Genomic DNA, 21,841 nt, shown 5'->3' on the forward strand with positions numbered 1-21,841 from the left:
GCCCCACCCCTATTCCAGGCCCTGCCCCATTTCCCCACTTGGCTCCACCCTTTGCCAAGACCCATGTCCCAATCCCCACCCCCGTTGGCTCCGCCCCTCGCCCAGGCCCCTCCCCTTTCCCCTCACTTGGCCCCGCCCCCTGAATTGACCCCGCCCTCATTCCAGGCCTTGCCCCTACCATGACCCCGCCCTCCCCCTGCATAGGCCCCCGCGGCCTTTGACCCCGCTCCCTACCCCTGACCCCGCCCCCTTTCCCACCCAAGCTTCCAATCAGCGGCAGGGCAGAGTGTGCGCGGCTGAGAAGGGACAATGGGTGGGCGTGGCTTAGAGCGCTGGGCGTGGCCTCCGTGAGTGGGCGTGGCGTGACAGTGGCCCTGGGTGGGGCCAAGTGTTGCCTATCATTGGGCGTGGTGACCTGTTCAGGAACGGCACAGCCACCAACCCAGGCCGCTCGGCCATTGGCTCACAGACACCAACGTGGTGGACAGCGAAATGGCGTCCATTGGCAGGTGCTACAGCCTGATATCACCTGGGTTTACATCACTATCTAGCTGCTGATAAGAGAGGGGGCCCTGTCTTCCCCTACAGCGTGAGATCTTCCGACCACCAGACCCTATCTAACTACAGACAAGGAACAGGGGTGGCATTGGAGGGGGGACATTGGGGGTGGCATTGGGGGGGACACAAAGGGCAATGGTGGCAATGGGGGGAGGGTACAAGGGACAGGGGTGGCACTACGGGGGGGACAGTGGTTGTGGCACTAGGGACAGAGGGGACATTTGGGCACCCCCCCTCCCCCTGACAATGCAAATGAGTGACAATGACAGTGGCACTGGGGGGGGCGTTTGGCTGCTCCCAGCTTCCTCCACCATGGAGCCCCTGAGATCCTCTCCTGTGTCCTCCTGGGTGTAATATCTGTGTGTTTGTGAATTCCTGTTAAATAACTATAAAGTGTTTGCTAACCCAGCTTTGAGAGTACCGATAGAATTGGCTGGGTTGGAAGGGACCTCAGGGATCATCAGCTCCAACCCTTGATCCACTCCCCCCGTGGTTCCCAGCCCATGGCACTCAGTGCCACATCCAGGCTCTTTGGAAAGATCTCCAGACACGGAGAATCCACTACTTCCCTGGGCAGCCCATTCCAATGCCTGATCACCCTCTCCAGAAAGAAATTCTTTCTCATCTCCAACCTAAACCTCCCCTGGCACAACTTGAGACCCTGCCCTCTTGTCTTGCTGAGAGTTGCCTGGGAAAAGAGCCCAACCCCCCCCGGCTCCAACCTCCTTTCAGGGAGTTGCAGAGAGTGATGAGGTCTCCCCTGAGCCTCCTCTTCTGCAGCCTCAACACCCCCAGCTCCCTCAGCCCTTCCTCACAGGAATTCTGCTGGATCCTTTCACAGCCTCCTTGCTCTTCTGGACCTGCTCCAGCACCTCAATCTCCTTCGTGAGCTGAGGGGCCCAGAACTGGACACAGGACTCAAGCTGTGGCCTCCCCAGAGCTGAGCACAGGGGCAGAATCCCTTCCCTGGACCTGCTGGCCACGCTGTTCCTGAGCCACCCCAGGATGCCATTGGCCTTCTTGGCCACCTGGGCACACTGCTGGCTCCTCTACAGCTTCCTGGCAATCCAGACTCCCAGGTCCCTTTCTGCCACTCTGTGCCCAGCCTGGAGCTCCTCACGGGGTTGTTGTGTTGAACCTCATCCCCTTGGGATCATCCCAACTCTCCAGTCTCTCCAGGTCCCTCTGCAGAGCCCTCCTGCCTTCCAGCTGATCCACACTCCCCCCAGCTTGGTGTCATCTGTGAATTTGCTGATGATGGACTCAATCCCCTCATCTAAATCATCACTAAAGATATTGAACAGCACTGGGCCCAACACTGATCCCTGGGGGACACCACAGCCGCCATTTTGGACACCACAGCCGCCATTTTGATGCCGCCCTGTTCAGCACCACTCTCTGGGCCCGTTCCAGCAGTTCCTGACCCAGCACAGGGTGCTCCTGTCCAAGCTGGGGGCTGACAGCTTTTTCAGGAGAATCCTGTGGGAGACGGTGTCAAAGGCTTTGCTGAAGTCCAGGTAGAGCACATCCACAGCCTTCCCCTCATTCACCAGGTGGATAAATAATACATTTGCCTTCATCATTGTGACAGATGCAAATATAACTGTTCTATGTGTAACTACAAGGCTTAGGGGAACAAGAAACAAGACATCCAGAGTTTCTGTACCTTGAAAACACTACAATGTATATTCTGTTGTGCTAATCTCAGCTGGCTTTGCTGCTCACCACATAGCATTGCAATTTAAGGTGGGTTTACTGCTGACAGCAGAGTGTTGCAAGGGAAAGAGAGAAGGAGCTCATGTGTGGAACAGAAGGGTAACGAGAGGGGAAACTGAGGCAGACACTGATTTCATCCAACTGAAAAAGAGAAAAGATCCTGACAGGATTAACTCCTGTAAGGAGAGTGGATCAAGCCAAGCGGTTTGTGTAAAGAAGTGAACAAAGCAGCTGAGACAAGGATTAACTTCTGTCTCGAGATAAGTAGGAGTCACTGGGGGAGTGCAAACACCTGCATGGAAGACAGGATGAGGCTGAGGCTGTCATAACCAGCAGATAAGGGGAAGACAATTGCAAGGGTCCAATTATCCTCTATAACAAGAGGATGACGTCATAGAAAGCAAGAAAGGTAAAAAGTTCAACCCTGAGGAAGATTCGTTACTTCATCTGAAGAGCCCCAAAGACCCCGAGACATATCCCCAAAAAGACAACTCCGCCCAGACTCCGCCTGTTATGAATAAATATGTAAGGATGATGGAACCTCTCCGTTTAATGTATAAATATCCTAAACCTTTCCCTTAACCCTTGGAACTCTTTGTCCAGCACCAGCTGGGGGTTCCCCAGATCCGAAAATAAATACCTTTGCTGTTTAAAGGCTCAAAACTCTGTCTCTAAACACTTTTGCTGGCCTTTTTCAGCTTCATTTTTGGAGACCGTGGCAGGACTGGACTCAGTCGTGCCGAGATCCAGGGGCGCCCGGGGACGCCTCTAGAAAAGGGGGGTTTGAGTCCCCCAGTGGGTTAAAGTTCTCCGCGAGGTTTGGGTTCCCCAGTATTCACAGGGACGCGAGGGACGGATTGGAGTCCAGTCTAGCGCTGAGTTCATCCCTCTCCGGGGTTCAAGTCCCCAGGAGAGTTGTTCATTCACAGTAGTAGGAAGGTGCACTCTCTGTGTTGTATCGTGTTGGTAAAGGGTTTTTGGTAATGCTGTGGTTCATATGATCATATAGTGATTGATGATTATGTTGTACTGCTGTATTGCTTGTAAGTAATCTAGGTGTTTTGAGTGGTTACGCGTCCCTATCAAAGAAAAGTTTTATACCTTCATCTTCGGGGGGGTTGCGGGGAGTCTTGCCGCGATACCGGCAGGTATTCGTGGTCTATAGCGGCATCTTGTGACCGCAGGCGGTAAAGCAACGTGTAAGGTTTAGTGTAAAATTTTACCCGTGCAAAGTTCTGAACTGAAAGTGCGTGTGTGTGCGTGAAAGTGAGTGATTGAGACGCAATTTAATTGCGAAGCGACTGCGGAGTCCCGATTTGCGTTTCCGTGTCACCCTCGAGGGGGCCGGCCAGAGACGGACGAAGGGATTGGTGTGCGTCTGGAGTGTTAAAACAAAATAAGAAGTGCGCTTGAGTGCTAGAATAAGTTGAGTAAGGTGTTGAAATTGTAATTTGCTGAAATCTGAATAGAATCTGGTAATCCAGAAAGGGTCCCACAGTTGTAACCTCTTGACTAGGCATAATAGGAACTGAACAGAGTAAGGAAATTAATGCTAAAACACCCTTGGGATGCATTTTAAAACATTGGAAAGAACTAGGTGGAATTCCGGGGGGAAATATAAGGAAAAAGACACTTGTGAAATATTGCCAAGATTGGTGGTCTCTGTATAAATTAGGTGATGGGGAAAAATGGCCACCACATGAAGTTTAAACTATAATACCATCCTACAACTTCTGCTGTTTCTCCGTAAAAAGGAAAAGTGGGATGAAGTAATGTATGCAGACATGTTCTTTACCTTAAGGGATAAGCCGGAATGGCAAAAAGATAATGGAATAAATTTAACACCTCAAGATCCCTTTGTTCTAGCACTAGAACGGGATCAGAAAAACAGCAAGCCAGAGGAACGCTGTTGTGATGCTTGTAGCACAGGGAAACGATGCCTTCAGCTGAAAGAAAAAATTGGTGAAGTGGAAAGTACCATTAGCCTCCAAGAATATCAGCCTCTTGTGCCAGGATGTGGAGTACCGCTGCAAAGTCACAACAGGAAAGCAGCAGTAGCTCCGCAGAATTGGAAAGTGAGAAAAGAGAGGAACTGAAAAGTGTTCCGCAAAAGCTGGCGGGGGGAGACAAAAACGAAGAGAAAGCCCCACAGGAGACAGGGAAAAAGGTGAAGACAAGAGAGAACAGAGCAGACACCGAAAACGGGGGGAATGATCCCGGAGGAGGGACTAGCCATTCATATTACACAAGGGCAACCGAGCCGAAAGGAAAAGGAAAGGGAGACAGAAACGGCAAAGACAGGGGAAGAAAGAGCAAAATTGGAAATAGAGAAAGCGAGACCAGAAGCAGAGAAAGATAAGGTAGAAGCCAAAGCTGAGGCAGAGAGGGGGAAATTGGAAGCAGAGAAAGCAAGACTGGAGGCAGAAAAAGCAGGAGCAGAAAGGGCAGAAATGAAAAGAAAAGCAAATCAAATGGCAATTGTAAGGCACTATAGACCTCAAGCTAGTGGGCAAGCAGAAAAAAATGCATCTTTTTAAACAACAAATTACAAAAATATGCCAGGAAACTAACTTGCAGTGGTGCCAACCTTACCTATTGCTCTGATCAGACTAAGGGTGAAGCCCCGCTCAAAAGGAAAACTGAGCCCGTTTGAAACTTTGTATGGGAGACCTTATGCCATGCAGACTCTAAATAGTGAGGCTGCAGATCAAATAGGTAATCAATATGTGTATGATTGTGTTATAGCTGTGCAGAAACACTTTGATAAAAATGCCAAGGTGGTGATGGATCACTCTTTTTGCTAGTAAAAATGCTTATGGTAGAAGTGAGATGCGAGAAAAAAGCAGTTTCCTGCTTCATTTTTTTTCTTGCAAAGTTGCCGAATGGAATACTTTACAGTATACACCTAAATTTTTACTGACATCCTTACTAACATGTAAATGCCATTTGATGACCCTGTCTAATTTTGCTTACTTACTTAATTTTGCTGTTCAGTGAGTTATTGTATTTGTTTACTGAAGAGATGCACAGATTGTAAGGCATTGCTTGCCTTATTAATATAGCTTGGTAAAGGTCAGTCGCAGCGATCTCAAAATCTCACACTTCACCTTATTTGTGGGGAGGAAATTTTAACAGGATTGCCGCGAAATAATTATTTGCTTTTCCCCCCCAGAGGGCAGCAAAGCTTGCAGATTTTGGGCTTGCACTGCTGTACAGCTCAGAAGAAAGGTAAGACAACTATACTGTGAAACAGGACACAGAAATTTATCTTTTTGGGTAAGTATTATAAGGGCCAGAAGACTGTTTTGTTTAAGAGCAGGTGTTGAACTGTAATAGCAGTACTGCCTTAGGAAAAAGAATTTTGTGTTGTCTTATAGTTTTGCATATAACTGCAAAACTCTCTTTGTGAACCTGTGTTGCTTTTCCATGTGTTCTGGATAAATGACTGTAGAGAGTGACCGCATAGAGATTGGAAATGAAGAGTTGCAGATCAGAAGCAGGTTGCAGCAAAATGCAACTTTATACCACTAATTTCTTGTCCTGTCTCTCTAAAGTTCCCCATTTCTCTTCAGTGTCAACGAAAAACTCAGTCAAAAGGGCTCTCTCAGCCATTTGGTGTCTTTCTTAACTGGCACTGTGAGCTAACGACATAAAAATTAATTAACTCTCTTAACCTGGGCTGTCCAGTTTTCCAGCACAAGTACCTGGAACACTATTCAGACATTGTTGGTTACATTTTCCAAAACATTCATTTCAAAGGTACCTGGGTGGCGTGAAGCAGAAACGCTGGACTTCTTAAAGTGAGCTCAGTATGTGCAGGGTGATTACCTTACACAGGCAAGTCCAATTATTTGACTTGAGAAACTGAGTGATGCTGTCTGAAGGAACAGCAAAAGAAATTCCAGCTGTGACCTTCAAGGTGTTAATCCCAATAACTTTACCATCCAGGATAACTAGAGGTCCTCCAGAGTTTCCAAATTGTTAATAGCATCTGTCTGAACGTAGTCCATATCCTGAGTCCTTCAGACCCAGTTCTTTGCCATCTCGCTGAGCAAGTGCTGACAACACCTGTTGTCACAGTATTCTCTAAGGCAAACGGGTTTCCAACAGCCACCACAAATTCTCCTGGCCTCAGATCAGCTGGAGTGTCCCAGTAACAAAATACTGGTATTTTTAGGGTGAATCCTTATTGTTGCAATGTCAGATTTCTTGTCAATGTCTCAGATAGTTGCTTCATAGGCATCTCCATTCTGTAGCTGAACTTTCAGTTTCTGTCTCCCAGATATAGCATTAGTGCTTGATACTACTTTGCACTTGTCGCAATTCAACAAGAATCAGACATAATAAACCCAGATCTACTGGAAAGTGGAACGTTTCGACCGAAGAGAGGATGCCTGAGGAAAAGTTCAATGTGCACAACTGCAGGTGCAATCTTTTCCACCACATCTGCTATGAAGCTGAATTTGCATCTTGGGCTGCTGGACAGACTCGGTTCTCAGGCTCCCTTCTGGACCTGGGCGATACCGGGCAGGCCGTGCTGCAGCTGGCAGATGTTATCTTAGGTTCGCCCGTCGCTGCCGCACACCTGGGTGCCGAGCTTGCACTGACAGACCCCCTTGGAGAAGCTCTTGCCCATGGGGTAGCGGCAGTCCTGTCCCCGCGGGGTGGGTCTTCTTTGCCGCCGCAGGAGTCCCCCTCATTCGCGGCGCAGACGAGGCAGCAGTTGCAGCGGTCGGGGACGTATCCGGTGGGGTGAGGCACATGGAGACATCGCAACGGGTTAGGTACTTGGCTCGGGAGCTCCGCGGCTCTGAGCGGCAGCCGAGGGAGAGAAGGAGCAACGGGCTCAGCACCGACAGCCGCTTCCTCGGCTGGATGCTGGCAGGGACGGCGGGGGAGAAGGGCTGCCGGTCCGCCCGGCGCCAAAGGAGGAGACGGCAAGGTGCGGTTGCGGAGAAGAGAGGAGCCGGAAAGTCGTCGGGCTTTATGCAGCCACGGTCGAGAAAGTGTCGTCTACCCCTGAGCCGAGGTTATGCAGCGGAGCGGGGAAGAGCAGTGGCTGGAGGATAAAGCATCTCAGTCAAAGCCAGCTCAGTCTGTCAGAGGCGTGGCAGCTCAGCGGCTCCCCGGCACTAGCTGGCGGGGCTGAGGCGCCGAGCCATGGCCACGCTGCCGCGAAAGGTGACCGCCGTCCCCCGTCGGCCGCGAGAACCTCAGAGTGTTAGGCATTAGCTGGAAGGAATTTTTTTAACTAAAACAACCGAACATTAGAATTATTTTTGTATTCACTGTACGTGCAATAATAAAAAAGACTACTTTGGTCACTTTGGATCTCATACCATGGTTTTTTCCTCCTTTTTGATACAGTCCTTGTTACTGTGGGGGTCCTTGTTATAAATGTCCCGATGTTACAAAGTTAGCTTATTTCAACACAATGAAAACAAAGGAGCATTATCGTCGAAAACTGAGACAAGAGTTTGCTTTGTAAGGATGAAGAATTTGTTTATTCAACTGTGTAATAGCATTAAATTTCCTTGAAGCCTATGAAGGTCACTATCTTCTGCCGAATGAACATAGATTAAATATAAAGATGAAACTTAATTTTCCCATGCCACCCACAAAACATGTGTTGACCCTTATTTAATTAAGAGGGCCCTAAAATTTCAGCCACCTATGTATCAGCTCTCACTTAAGAAAACATTTATGACTGGTACATCTGCTTGTTATCCCTGTCCAGAAAAAAAGCCCAGAGTACTTAATTGTTCATTAGGCAACTGGCTACAGTTAAATATGTAGTCTGGCTAACATCACAGGCGAGTCATAAATTCATTCAGCACAGTTACCTAAGCCATGTATTCTAAAGAACAACCTTTGGACTACTGGTTTTTCAAAAATCACATGTGAAAGTTATGGAAAGTTATGGGAAAGAGTTGTGAGTTTAGTTTCCATCAATTACTGTGGGTTTAATAACAAATGTATCATTCTGTTTGTACTGCTGAGACATGCATGGGTTACATGCTTGCACAGGTACTAAAAGAGGAAGTTTATTTGTGACTTTCTACTGCCAAGCTCAAGTTGTGAGTTTGTCTTAGGACGTAGGTTACCTGGGGACTTAATCATAAGCTTCTTTGCACGAGATGTGCTGCTTTAGAATATTACACAGAAGTGTGTGATTCAAAATAAATGTGTGATGCTTTTCTCCATTTTGCTCTTGTAGCATCCCAACATCTCTTTGATAAAATGCTTGCTCTGGATCCCAGCAAGTGCTGCACAGCCAGGCAAGCTCTTCAGTGTGGGTTTCTGAGAGATATGGACTATGGAATAGGTAAATTAAGTTCCTTGTTTGGTATTTTTCTGCTGAATTTTCCCTGCCAAAGTTTGAGCACACCATCCTCTGATGCTACGACACCAACTGCTAAGCATAACATCTGAGAGCCAGTAGTACAAGATAGCATGGGTTTTTTCTGTATTGCCAAATAAAGGTGTTTTTCTTTTTATACTTATATAAATACATAAGATTATTGAAGTGCCCGGATCCTGCATGAGTAGGTCCCAGGTGCTTGTATCCCAGTGGATATCCACAACTGGGGTAATGTCTTGCGGGTTTTGGAGCACTTTCCAGCTGTGCCGCTCTTACTCTTGTATAGCAAACACTTACACTTACTCTAAGTATGCTTTCTCTGTTGTGCATGCCCATGGGGCAATCTGGAAGGAGCGAGGACTGCTGACTGCCCAGGGAAGACCCATAAAAGATGCAGAAGAAATCCTACAGTTGCTGGAGGCTGTTCAGCTCCCAACCAAGTGGCCATAATGCATTGCAAGGGACACCTGAAAGGTAACACCGTTCCAGAAATAGGTAATAGAGCAGCAAATGCAGAAGCTAAATTAGCTGCTGCAAAAGCCAAGGATTGGCCCTGTTACCAGAAGAACTGGATACTAATTTTCAACAGGAGTACCAGGAATCAGATCATAAGTGGATACAAAGAAACAAAACAAATGTTAGCTAGTGGATGGGGTCAGCTAGAAACAGGACAACTAGTGCTGCCAGAGAAATTAGTATGGCAGTTTGTAAAAACAGAACATGACAAGGCCCACTGGGGATTAGATCCTCTTTATCAGCATTTAAAAGTTAGAATAGCAGGGCCAAAGCTACTCACAATAGTGAAACAGGTCACATCCCAATGTGACTGCTGTTGGAAAAATAATCCAAACACGGGAACAAAAAAAACATTGCCCAGGGATGGCCATGGTCAGGTGCATGGATAGTTAAGGCACTACCATGGGTCGGAACACCACGCGTGGCATTATACTCCGAGTCTGGCTTAAACATTGATGTGCAACGTAAATACCAGCTGTCTGAGCAAAAAGACTGGAGTAAAAACAAGGGCCAGTTAGACTCCGTAACAGGAGAAGAAGGCGATGAAATCCAGATAGAGTGTAAGAGTAATAGCGTGAAAAGACAGGAAAGTGAACTAATCAAATTAACTGTGAAAGCTTTGGGACCTGTGTCATTTACATATAACCTGGGACCAGGGATATGGGTCAGAAGGAAGGGACCAGCCTCTTGCACCTGGGAAGGGGACAAAGAAAAGGAAAGATACGAAGCTCAGTGTGAGGTAAATATTGGAACATCCAATCGCAGTCACATATCTATGGTCTAGCAAATACAAAGCAGCTTCCGACCAGTTTCTTGTAAAACTCACTGAGCGGTCTTCTAAGTAAGAAGACCACAAAGACTCCTCTTCCTAGCTGCAACAGAACGTATAATTTGACCCATGTAGGGCCTCAAGTGGTTAGGCAATCAAATGAGTTGAAATTGTTGTTAGATCCTACATACTCATTGAAGAAAATTCAAGTAAATATCCAAACAAACATTACTCAATTACGACAGGATTGGCAGCCCTATATACAGCAAAGCCTAAAGGGCTGGAAGGCGTGGTTAGCAGCCAGATTGCACCCTAGGCACGCACAATGAGATGTAGCCAATGAGATGGTTTGGCACTGGACTAGGGGTACTGAACACGATAGACCAAGAAGTATTGGTAAATAAATTACATGCCATCACTTCCCATTTGGGAGAACTCAAAGCGCCTTTGAGCTCATCCATACTTAGCCTCGCAGAAACGCAGTCACTAGCAACTAAATTACTGACCCTATGGCTAACCACACCACTGAAGACCTTTTAAAGCTTGCAGAGTACACCGGTGATACAAATAGAGAGATAGCACTAGCTATTCAGTGCACTCAAACACAGCAGTGGGTACAAACAGTAGCTGCGGGAATTCTGAGGGAAGGAACATCCCGAACACTACCCCAAAAAATAAAAGAAATGATAGGGAGAGCTAGCTCTACAACACGATTCGAGAAGGATCATCAGGCATGGTGGCAACTTGTAAATTTTACTTACTCACAAGGTGAGCAAGTCGAGGCCTACGTGCTCACTATTAGTGCTGCCAAGGAGAAAATCATCTTTCCTGTCCTGACCTTAGGAACCTCCTGACCATCAGAATGTTGTAATTCTACCCATAGGCCATAATATTTGGGCAAGTTTTCATTACTCCAGGCGTAAATGGCAATCAATCAGTACAGAAGCCTGTATTCTTAAAGAACAACTAGGATATATTTGTGAAAATACAGTCATAGAAAATGAAGATTTGTGCTTAGATACTGAAGATAGAGTGTGTACTTTTGAAATGTTTCCCCATAATGACAACCGATCACAGGTGTAGGAAACGGCTGTGCATGTATTAGAACATTATGCCTTCATATTTTAATTGATTATAGTTCCGAGATAGCAAATGGTACAAATTTCTGTGTGTGTAATTTTTCTAGAGTCGTAGGCTGTGATTTTGATTATTCTGTTCCTACAACCACTATGCAATTGAGTGAAGCTGAGTATACTCTGTATCATAATGTACTGAATTTCTAGATAGGCATGAATGTTAATCTTTTTGAGGCAATGCTTATATGCCCTGATATATAGAACAATCAGTCCGTGAAGTTAATAGAACTACACAATGCATGCTTTGGCAAGTAACAAGATTCAAAAGGTATACCTCAGGTGCTAACAAAGATAGAACAAGTATGGAAGCATCACTGGTGGAATATCTTTACAGGATATTCCCCTGCGACTACGCAAGCATTCCATTACCTAATATACCCTCTATTAGTTATGGTAGTGATGATTCTCATGTTATCCTTCTTAAATGTGTGGCTATACTACAAACTGAATGATATAGTCAAAAGGATCCGAGTAATGTGGGCAATGATTCAAAGGCATCAGAACCTTCCCTTGGATGAATGTTTGTGTGAATTTACTCTTTGCAGAATCAAAACTTGTAATATATGTTAATGAATTTGTATTCATAACCAGTAAAATTCAGGGTTAAACTGAGAAAGAGGTGAGCAAAGCAGCTGAGACATGTCATTTTCCACTAGAACAATGTAACTAATACAAGGTCCTAACGGGATTAGCTTCCATCTCGGAGATAATTAAAAGTGTATGTCTTGTTCTTAAAACAAGACTCTGTCAAGGCTATTTAGGCATCAGCTGGGCACCAAAGGTTGTGAACATCAGCACAAGAACAACTCCAACAGATAAGAAGGGTCTGATATCACCTTGTAACAATATAATGAAGTCAGCAAGAACTGAGAACGTAACCGTGTCGTAACCTCCCCTTTTACTGTATAAACACCCCAACCCTTTCCCTTATCCTTTGGAACTCTTTGTCCAGTGCCAGCTGGGAGTTCCCCGGATCCGAAAATAAATACCTTTGCTGTTTAAAGGCTCAAAACTCTGTCTCTAAACACTTTTGCTGGCCTTTTTCGGCTTCATTTTTGGAGACAGCGGCAGGACTGGACTCAGTCGTGCCGTGATCCAGGGGCGCCCGGGGACGCTTTTGGGGCCCCCCGGCGAATTCTGTCAGATAAGCCTCCCCTACTCCCTTGGCTCTACTCGCCGATGGACACCAGGCCTCCTTCATACTGAAAAGGTATTTATATGTATATTTGTTTGGGTTTCGAGGCCTCTAGAAAGGGGGGGTTTGAGTCCCCCAGTGGGTTAAAGTTCCCCGGGAGGTTTGGGTTCCTCACAATTCACAGGGACGCGGGGGACGCCCCCAGGCTGACTGATTGGAGTCCAGTCTAGCGCTGAGTTTGTCCCTCTCCAGGGACCTTTAGCAAGCCCTCTACCATGCTCTACCATTTTCCTGTTGTACCTATACTGGTGACGTCAGAATTGAAGACGTGGGTGGGAAGTTCACGAGATGATGAGGGTCACAGTGCCACCAGGGATCCAAAGTCCTCCTGGCAAGCAGTGTCAGCACCTCAGTGTCCCACACTTATCCCCCTCCTCTCCCTTATAAAGGAATGAGAAGGATAAGGTAGAGAGACTTATGGGCTGGAAAGTAAACTACACAGCTTTAATGAGAAAGTAATGAGAAAAAGGAAAAATTGCTAAATATATACAGATATACAGGAAAATTGATACCATGTTCCTCCTTCCTTTCCCCCAGTAACTCTCAAGTCCCAACCGAAGCTGCACGGGAGCCCTGAGAATGTCCAGGCTGGAATCCTGGAGTCAGCAGCAGTGTGGAGCTGGAGGCAGGAACACACAGATTCAGGCAGATCAGGGTCACAGGCAGAGGAATGGATGGAATCCTCCCAGGATGCTGAAGCAAACAGGGACAGGAGAAGAAGGGGACGCAGGAAGGGGTCTGACCCTCATTATCCCTCAAATTTATACTGAGGATGAGGTGTATGGGATGGAATACTCCGTTAGGTCAATTTTGGTCATTTATCTTGTCTGCCCCTCCGTAAAGGAGGGTTGTGGTGTGACCTCCTTGCTCCTTTTCTCTTTCTGAAGCAAAAGAGGTTTTCCAGAACTGAGCAGTGTCCTTGGTTCTGCACACCAGTCTCCAGCTGTAACTATAAACATCGAGTGTTATCAGTCCCAGAAGCAGACACTGTCTGAGAAACTGGCTGTTAATTTCAGCAAGTGAAGCTACTTACAGGAGACTGAGCTGAAAGCAAAATGACAAGACAGAAAATCACCTTTATCCTGGACCACACTAGGACACAGGTACACGCTTGGCAGATGCTTCTTAAAAGCCGGGCACACGCAGCTCACACGCCTGGCACATGCATCTCACATGCCTGGCACGAGCTTCTCACACACATCTCAGGCACTGGGTACGCGCTTGGTGGACACGTCTCACGTGCTTGGCACAGGCCTCTCATGCACGTGGGACACACCTGGAACACTCCCGGCACACACACCTTACACACTCGGCACATGCCTGATACACGCATCTTACACGGTTGGCACGTGCCGTGCACACACCTGTTGGTGACCTGGACAGAGGGGAGGGGTTAAAACCGAGGGAAGGTTACAGGGGGGGACACGGGGTGAGACAGGGGGACGAGGCGATGTGACAGGAGGAGGGAGACGAAGGTGACACGGGGAGGGGATGCGACACGGAGGGGACAGCGGAGTGAGAGGGGGTGGACGCAAGACGGGGCGGACACACGGGGGTGCCATAGTTGGAGGAGGAACTCAAGCAGCAGGGGCTGCAGCCTCGGGGCGGGGTGGAGCACAGAGGGCTCCATGTTCCCTCCCATCGCCTGCCGGGAGCCCGCTCTCTCTTTCGCCCGCCCCTTGCTTTGCTGCTGCTGCTTCCCTGCGCTCCTTTCCCCAGAGCTGGGTCCCCATGGGAATCCACAGCCACTGGGTGCCGGATCTGGATGTCTTCTGGAAGCAGACTGGGAATCTAACAGAGCAAGGGAGGAGGGTGAGCTGAAGGTGCTGGTAGGAGAGAATGAAGGGCACGACCCAGCAACCAGCCACGTGTCAGTTCCTGAGGACAGAGCCAGCCCTGGGCAGGGGGACCCAAAGAGGGGGCTGGCTGGGATCAGGAGCACAGCAGGAGCACAACAAAGCAGCCAAAGGCCCCTCACTCACCTGTCTCCAGCAGCTGGGCCTGTGCGGTGTGGGGATGTCACAAAGGGTCCCTTTGTCACCCGGAAGCCGGGTCGGGTGTGCCCAGGCAGGTGCTGGAACATGCCTGAAGAATCACGGAATCAGGGAACCATCATGGATGGAAAAGACCTTCAAGATCACCGACTCCAAGTGTCAGTCCTACACCCTTGGAACCACCCCATGATCTCCCCAAGCACCAAAGCTGTCCCTTTATTGGACATCCCAGGGATGGGGACTCCTGGGATGTCTAAAAAGAAGGCTGCTCAAATCTCCAGCGCGGAGAATACTCTTTGTTCATTCAGATGCCTCTCACCTGGGTGCTGCTTTGAGCAGCAGGTTGTTCAAAGCTCGCCTGTCTTTCAGTAGCCTGATTGTCTCTTTAGCCACCTCTGTCATGATGACCACATCTCTCTTTTCCCATCTGTGTCTCTAAACCCTTTCTCATCAGATTCTTCTTCACTTCCTCTGTTGGACTTTCCTTGGCTGGCACAAAGTAAAACTCTTGCTGTGCCCGTGTGCAGTCAGTTCTCTAAGCAGGTGGGAGGTGGTGCAGTGGAGCTGTAACCTCCAGCTGCAGAGAGGAGAGGAGAAGTCTGATGCAAGGAGCAGGGATGGAAGTCCCAGGTAGGACATGAAAGGAATGGTGGGGTTGGGGAGGTGAGAAGTAAAGTTGCCCACACAGTGTCAGCCCTCAGGGAACTTCTGTCACCTGTTCTCTAAACTGAAAATCATTACATGATCTGTTAAAATATAAAAAAAAAACCCTCCCACAAACGATTTTCCTTAATCACAATATGAAATGTTCCTTCTTTACTACAGGAGGAAAATCTCTCCAATTAGCTGTACAAGTCTTGAAGATGTGAAGAATATCCCATGGAGAGCCATGGCCCTTTAGTGCTCTCTGTATTTCAAGGAGCCCCAGGGTGTGTTTGGTGCTGAGTTCATGATCCTCAGGTGCTGAGAAATGAACACACTGCTCCAGAAGTCAGAATGGAACCTGAAAGTTCCTTGAAGCATTGATTGGCCCCGCTGAGGGCCATTGCTGCCAGAGCCTCCCCATGGCCTTGTTAAGAGCAGAGCACTTAATAAGGAGGTCATGATTGCAGGGAGGCAAAGGCTCTGTAAAGGTGGATCTGAAGCTAAGGATTTTTCATTATTTATTTATTAATGAAGCACTGAGGACAAACTCTGTACTCCAGGCAATGGGAAAGCAGAGCCCATCCCTCACTTGTGAGTCAGGACTCTTCCTGAGGACAGTGGAGTATGAAAATAAGTAATAAAAATATTTCTGACACATCCTTACCTCCCTAAGAAGGGCAAAGAAAGTCCAGAGCCTCAGGACAAAATGACTCCTGGTAGACCATGGTGGTTGAGGCAGCTGCCATGTCTGAGGTGACAAAGCCCTTGGTCCTGTTGGGCCTTTCAGCCTTCCAGAGCCCTTGGCCACCTCTCCTGCAGGCTGCCCTACACTGTCCATGCCTGCAGCTCCTTCTTTAAACTGCTTTATAAAAGCTTTAAACTGAAGGACCTGCAGGGAGGGATTCAAGATGGCAATGATCACCCCACCATCACCACTACAACTGATCTGGGATTAAAACAGGCCTGCTGATCCCAGGAGTCCAGCCTGGACTTTCCCAGGGCCGCCCTGAAGCCTCGGTGGTGACGTGAGAGTTATTGGGGGTGAGGGAGGAAGAGCATGGTACCATTTTTCTGTATATTTGTATATATTTAGTAAGTTTTCTTTTTTATCATTACTGTTTCATTAAAGCTGTGTAGTTTAGTTTCCAACTCGTAAGTCTCTCGCCTTTCTTTATCAGGGTGGGGAAGGACATTGATACAGAGCTTCTGTCATTCAGTTAATTGCCAGCCCAGTGTTAAACCCTGAGAGATTTACTGGTGCCCCATGTGGGGCTTAAGCTAATTACCTCAAGCCCAGTTGAAATTTCAACTCATTTACATGAATAATTTTAATTTTACTTCAGTGGGAGGATACCCAGATGGCTCCACTGAGAGGGAATCCAACTATTTTCTCTGGAAATGGTAAATTGTTTTTTCACACACCTAGGAGATACACATAGGATACACATTTCATACACATATGAAATATCCCTATAAAGTGGCAATAGACTGCCCCCAGGTCAAAGCAGCCACACTTGGAAATGCTCTCAGGTATCAGAAAGAATTGGCTGTACGAGATGTGATCTATACCAATGATAAGACTGTAGATGCTTATCACGTGCCATGCCCTAAGCCTGTGAGGCAAAGGTTTGTGCATGCTGCACACTCCCCATTTAACCCTACACTATCAGCAATGTTATGGATTCCTGGAGAAATGGAACCAACTGGGGGTGATGGGATTAAAACAGTACGAGAATATGAAGATGCTGTCATGGCTCCTCACTGGGCCTGGGTCTCAGCTGTAAAGGGAACAGCTGAGAAACAGCACCTACCCCATCACAAAGCCCTGGTGGTGCTGTCATGAGCTCAGGGCTGGAACTGGCTGGGATTGTGTCACAGAATCATAGAATCATGGAATGGATTGAGTTAGAAGGGTTAAAGATCGTCTTGTTACAACCCCCTGCATGCATGGGTAGGGACACCTCCCACTCAACTGAAGCCAACCCTGCCCCTGTCCCCATGGAACTCACTAGTAAGCTAGACACAGAGAGACAAAAGCCATCTCATCTTCCTGCCCCTTGCCCCAGACATACTGACGTTGCTCAAATGTGACTTTTTTTCTAAAATGTAATGTATTTCAGTTAAAAACTAACATCACCGAGGTGTGGGTTTCTCCAGGGCTGCAGATCCACATCTGCCCCTCCGTGCTCCTCCATGGGCTGCAGGGGACAGCTGCCCTCTCCACACAGCCTGCAGGGGAACTTCTGTTCTGGCCCTTCCTTCATTCACTGACCTTGGGGTCTTGTGGAGGGCTGGCAGCAGGCTTCCACCACCTCCTCCAGAGACATCTTGGGCATTTTCTGCCACAGACATTCCATGGTCACCCAGGGCAGCTGCTGACACCTGAGGGAGGTGCCCTCTTAGATATGGGCATCCAAGCTGCCCACACCCCTTATATACCCTCAGGGTCACTGCAGAGATCCCCATGACAATGGTGTCCAGGCACCAGACCCTGCATCACAAAGCCCTGGTGGTGGCTGTGGAGACTCCCAGGCCTGGAACTGGCTGGGACTTTTTCACAGAACAATGGAATCATTGAACGGGTTGAGTTGTCAGGGTTAAAGATCATCTGGTTCCAACCCAACCCATTCCATGATCCCACTCAACTGAAGCCAGCCCTGCCCCTGTCCCGATGGAACTCACTTCTTAATCCCACCCACAGCATCAGCCTCACTCAGCAGTAGTGTCTCTTGGAGCTGCTCCAGAATGAGCTTCCCGTGCTCTTCCTGCTGCATGAGCCTACAGATCATTCCCATGACCCTCCAGATCATTCTGAATCACAGAATACCTCAGGCTGGAAGAGACCCCTGAGCATCTTCTTGACTGAGTACCCTGCTCAAGGCAGGATGAACCAGATGAGGTTGCTCAAGGGCTTTCCCAGCATGGCTTTATCCACAAAGGGGGTGAAAGTGCCTTTTGTCCCACCCCACAGGGGGATTATAAAGACAGCAAACAGTGTTGGCACAAGTGCTGGACACTGAGGCACCGTCACTGCTTGCCAGGAGGACTTTGGATCCCTGATGGCACTGTGACCACCATCATCTCGTGAACTTCCCACCCACCACATCACCCACCTCTTCAATCCAGACATCCCCAGTCTGGCTACAACAGGACAATGGTAGAGCATGGCAAAGGGCTTGCTAAAGGCCAGGTGCACCTCATGCCTTTCTGTGCCCTGCCCACTCTGCTTCAGCAATCCCCTCTTTGTCCTTCACCTGCCTGGAACAGGCTCATTTCTCATTCCCATGGTTTTCCTTTTCTCCCAGTCCCAGGGTCAACAAGTATCTGTGTGTGCTGAGGGAGAGAGGCTGCGGTGTCTGCAGCAGGAGCAGCAGCAGCAGCGTTGGCTTTCTCAACAGCAGCAGTGTCTGTGGGCAGCAGCTGCAAAGAAAGCAAAAGTACAAGACAGAAAATTACCTTTATCCTGCCCCAAACCAGGTCACAGCTGGTTTGGTTTTTAGCAGTACCTTACACTAAGCAGAGGTCTGCAGAAATAAAATGATATCCTCTTAACTTCAGAATGACAGTGTGGGATGGTGTGACATCAAGAGATATACCATAGATACAGGAAACATAACCTAGCAAATAGACTGGAAAACCTGTTGATGAGGTCCTTTGTTCCAGCTGCTGACCACCAAGGGATGGATGCTCTCTGCTTGGCTGTGGAACCCGCTGGGAACAGGACTGCCCCAGAGATTTCTCTGCAGGGACCAAAAGCTTCCATTAAAAGTGTTCAGGAGTGAATTCTTTTCTCCATAAGAGTCCTTAATGGCAAAGGGGGGGAATTAGGAGGAAAGGGGGAGGAAAAGGGGGGGGAAGGGGAAAGGGCGGGGAAAAGGGGGAAGGAAAGGGGAAAGAAAAAGGGGGGGGGAAGGGGGAAAGAGGGGAAGAGGGGAAGAAAGGGCAAGAAAAGGGGGAAAAAGGGGGGGAAAACGGGGGGGAAGGGGGGAAAAGGGGAAAGGGAAAAGGGTGGGAAAAATGGGGGGAAAAAGGGGAGGGGAAGAAGGAGAGGGGAAAAAGGAGAGGGGGAAGGGAGAGGGGGAATGGGAAAGAGGAAAAAGAGAAGGAAAAGGGGAAGGAGAAAGGGGAAGCAGAAAGGGGATGGAGAAAGAGAAAGGTGGAAAGGGGAAAGGGGGAGAGGGGAGAATACGCAGGAGAGGAGTGGAGAGGAGAGGCGGAAGTAAGAAAGGGGAGACGGAAGGAGAGGGAGGGAGAGGAGAGGAAAAGGGGGAGGGGAGGGAATGGGAGAGGAGGGAAAAGGGAAGGGGGAGAGGGAGAGCACTACGCATCAAAAAACCACCAGAGAAGGGCAACAGGGCTGTCATCCATCCAACAGATTCAGAACATTCCGTCCCTGCCAGCATCCCGCCGAGGAAGCGGCTGTCGGTGCTGAGCCCGTTGCTCCTTCTCTCCCTCGGCTGCCGCTCAGAGCCGCGGAGCTCCCGAGCCAAGTACCTAACCCGTTGCGATGTCTCCATGTGCCTCACCCCACCGGATACGTCCCCGACCGCTGCAACTGCTGCCTCGTCTGCGCCGCGAATGAGGGGGACTCCTGCGGCGGCAAAGTAGACAGGACTGCCTCTACCCCATGGGCAAGAGCTTCTCCAAGGGGGTCTGTCAGTGCAAGCTCGGCACCCAGGTGTGCGGCAGCGACGGGCGAACCTAAGATAACATCTGCCAGCTGCAGCACGGCCTGCCCGGTATCGCCCAGGTCCAGAAGGGAGCCTGAGAACCGAGTCTGTCCAGCAGCCCAAGATGCAAATTCAGCTTCATAGCAAATGTGGTGGAAAAGATTGCACCTGCAGTTGTGCACACTGATCTTAGAATCATAGAATCATAGAATTAGCCGGGTTGGAAGGGACCTCAGAGATCATCTAGTCCAACCCTTGACCCACCGGAGCAGTTGCTAGACCATGGCACTGAGTGCCACATCCAGTCTTTTTTTAAATGTCTCCAGGGACGGAGAATCTACCACCTCACCGGGCAGACCATTCCATAGCCTAAACACCCTCTCCGTGAAGAAATTCTTTCTAATATCTAACCTAAACCTCCCCTGGCACAACTTAAGCCTGTGTCCTCTTGTCTTGTTGAAGGTCGTCTGTGAAAAGAGTCCAGTTCCCACCTCGCTACAGCCTCCTTTCAGGGAGTTGTAGACAGCAATGAGGTCTCCCCTGAGCCTCCTCTTCTCCAGGCTGAACACCCCCAGCTCTCTCAGCCTCTCCTCATAGGGCCTGTGCTCGAGTCCCTTCACCAGCTTGGTTGCCCTCCTTTGGACCTGCTCCAGGACCTCTACATCCTTCTTAAACTGAGGGGCCCAGAACTGGACACAGTACTCGAGGTGTGGCCTCCCCAGCGCTGAGTACAGGGGAAGAATCACCTCCCTGGACCTGCTGGTGACGCTGTTTTTGATACAGGCCAGGATGCCATTGGCCTTCATGGCCGCCTGGGCACACTGCTGGCTCATGTTCAGTTTCTTGTCGATGCAGACTCCCAGGTCACTTTCTGCCTGGCTGCTCTCCAGCCACTCTTTGCCCAGCCTGTAGCGCTGCATGGGGTTGTTGTGGCCAAAGTGCAGGACCCGGCACTTGGCCTTGTTGAACCTCATCCCGTTGGAATCGGCCCAGCTCTCTAGTCTGTCCTGGTCCCTCTGCAGAGCCCTCCTGCCTTCTAGTTGGTCCACACTTCCTCCCAGCTTGGTGTCATCTGCGAATTTGCTGATGATGCACTCAATCCCTTCGTCTAAGTCGTCGATAAAGATATTAAACAGAACTGGGCCCAATACTGATCCCTGGGGAACACCACTAGTGACCGGCCGCCAACTGGATGCAGCCCCGTTCACCACCACTCTTTTCTTCAGGCATCCTCTCTTCGGTCGAAACGTTCCACTTTCCCATAGATCTGGGTTTATTATGTCTAATTCTGGTTGAATTGTGACCAATGCCAAGTGGTATCAAGCACTAATGCTATATCTGGGAGACAGCAACTGAAAGTTCAGCTACACAATGGAGATGCCTATGAAGAAGCTATCTGAGACATTGACAAGAAATCTGACATTGCAACAATAAGGATTCGCCCTAAAAATACCGGTATTTTGTTACTGCAATCCTGTTAAGATTTTACTGACATCCTTACTAACGTGTAAATGCCATTTGATGACCCTATCTAATTTTGCTTACTTACTTAACTTTGCTGGTCAGTGATTTATTGTATTTGCTTACTGAAGAGATGCACAGATTGTAAGGCATTGCTGCCTTACTAATATAGCTTGGTAAAGGTCAGTCGCAGCTATCTCAAAATCTCAAACTTCACCTTGTTTGTGGGGAGGAAATCTTAACAAGATTGCAGTGAAATAATGATTTGCTTTTCCCCCCCCAGAGGGCAGCAAAGCTTGCAGATTTTGGGTTTGCACGGCTGTACAGCTAAGAAGAAAGGTAATACAACTATACTGTGAAACAGGACACAGAAATTTTATCTTTTTGCGAAAGTATTATAAGGGCCAGAAGACTGTTTTGTTTAAGAGCAGGTGTTGTACTGTAATAGCAGTATTGCCTTAGGAAAAAGAATTTTGTGTTGTCTTACACTGCATATAACTGCAAAACTCTCTTTGTGAACCTGTGTTGCTTTTCCATGTGTTCTGGATAAATGTCTGTGGAGGGTGACCGCATAGAGATTGGAAATGAAGAGTTGCAGATCAGAAGTAGGTTGCATCAAAACGCAACTTTATACAGTAATTTCTTGTCCTGTAACTCTAAACTTCCCCATTTCTCTTCAGTGAGACTTATCCGCTGGGGTGAGGCACTTGGAGACATCGCAACGGGTTAGGTGCTTGGCTCGGGAGCTCCTCGGCTCTGAGCGGCAGCCGAGGGAGAGAAGGAGCAACGGGCTCAGCACCGACAGCCGCATCCTAGGCGG

The 21,841-nt window shown here is 48.5% G+C and overlaps 2 pseudogenes; one reads left to right on the forward strand and one right to left on the reverse strand.

The window, feature by feature from the left end:
- Positions 1-5,645: 5,645 nt before the first annotated feature.
- LOC115600299 lies at positions 5,646-21,832 on the reverse strand (annotated as a pseudogene).
- LOC115600308 lies at positions 17,776-21,422 on the forward strand (annotated as a pseudogene).
- Positions 21,833-21,841: the final 9 nt, after the last annotated feature.

The sequence above is a fragment of the Calypte anna genome, unplaced genomic scaffold (assembly GCF_003957555.1).
Source record: "Calypte anna isolate BGI_N300 unplaced genomic scaffold, bCalAnn1_v1.p scaffold_211_arrow_ctg1, whole genome shotgun sequence".
NCBI classification, from domain to species: Eukaryota; Metazoa; Chordata; class Aves; order Apodiformes; family Trochilidae; genus Calypte; species Calypte anna.